The sequence below is a fragment of the Cebus imitator genome, unplaced genomic scaffold (assembly GCF_001604975.1).
Source record: "Cebus imitator isolate Cc_AM_T3 unplaced genomic scaffold, Cebus_imitator-1.0 Scaffold179, whole genome shotgun sequence".
NCBI classification, from domain to species: domain Eukaryota; kingdom Metazoa; phylum Chordata; class Mammalia; order Primates; family Cebidae; genus Cebus; species Cebus imitator.
The window spans coordinates 1842950-1844004 of record NW_016107494.1 but is presented as its reverse complement, the minus strand read 5'-3'; the positions used below and the strand labels follow the sequence as shown (position 1 = coordinate 1844004).

At 43.6% G+C, this 1055-nt stretch overlaps 1 protein-coding gene across 3 annotated transcripts in view; it reads right to left on the bottom strand.

Moving 5' to 3' along the window:
• CCDC77 (coiled-coil domain containing 77) overlaps positions 1–1055 on the bottom strand; it is a 40275-nt gene that overhangs the window by 11839 nt on the left and 27381 nt on the right. The window lies entirely within an intron of this gene.

The following is a 1055-nucleotide window of genomic DNA, read 5'->3' as shown; positions in this document are numbered from 1 at the left end:
GCTAATTTTTTGTATTTTTAGTAGAGATGGGGTTTCACCATGTTGACCAGGATGGTCTCGATCTCTTGACCTTGTGATCCACCCACCTCGGCCTCCCAAAGTGCTGGGATTACAGGCGTCAGCCACTGCGACCGGCCTTGTGTCTATTTCTTAATAAAATTCTATTTAATCAGAATAAGGCCAGGTGCTATGGCTCATGCCTATAATACCAGTGCTTTGGGAGGACAAAGCAGGACAATCACTTGAGGCCAGGAGTTCAAGGCCAGCTTGAGTGACAGAGTGAGAACCCCCTCTAAACAAAATAAAATAAATTAGCCACAGGTGGTGGCACATGCCTATCATCCCAGTTACTCAGGAGGCTGAGGTGGGAGGGTCACTTGAGCCCAGGAGTTCGAGGTTACAGTAAACCATAAATGCACCACTGCACTCCATGCTGGGTGGCAGAGCCTGTCTGTCTCAATCAACCAATCAATCAATCAATCAACAAACAGAATAAGAAAAACAAAACTTAAACATTTTGGTTATGACACATCACACAATTTTCAAAAGACAAAGTTATTGTAAAAATAAGGAACACTAAAATTTGAACTGAGCAAAATTTAATTTCTTGGGTGATTCGAAAAGCTCATTAAGACATTAGATCACCAAAGGCATCATCATGAATGTCAATTATCACTGTATAGTAGGAAAACATTTCCAGTTGTCTCCATTGTGATTTTCTTTTCTTTTTTGAGACAGAGTTGGCCAGGTGTGGTAGCTCATGCCTGTAATCCCAGCATTTTCGGAGGCCAAGGTGGGCAGATCATAAGGTCAGGAGATCCAGACCATCCTGGCCAACATGGTGAAACCACGTCTCTACTAAAATACAAAAGAAAAACAAAACAAAACAAAAAAACACAAATTACCCGGGCGTGGTAGCACCACCTGTAGTCCCAGCTACTCAGGAGGCTGAGGCAGGGGAATTTCTTGAACCTGGGAGGCGGAGGTTGCAGTAAGCTGAGATTATGCCACTGTACTCCAGCCTGGCAACGAGCAAGACTCCACCTCAAAAAAAA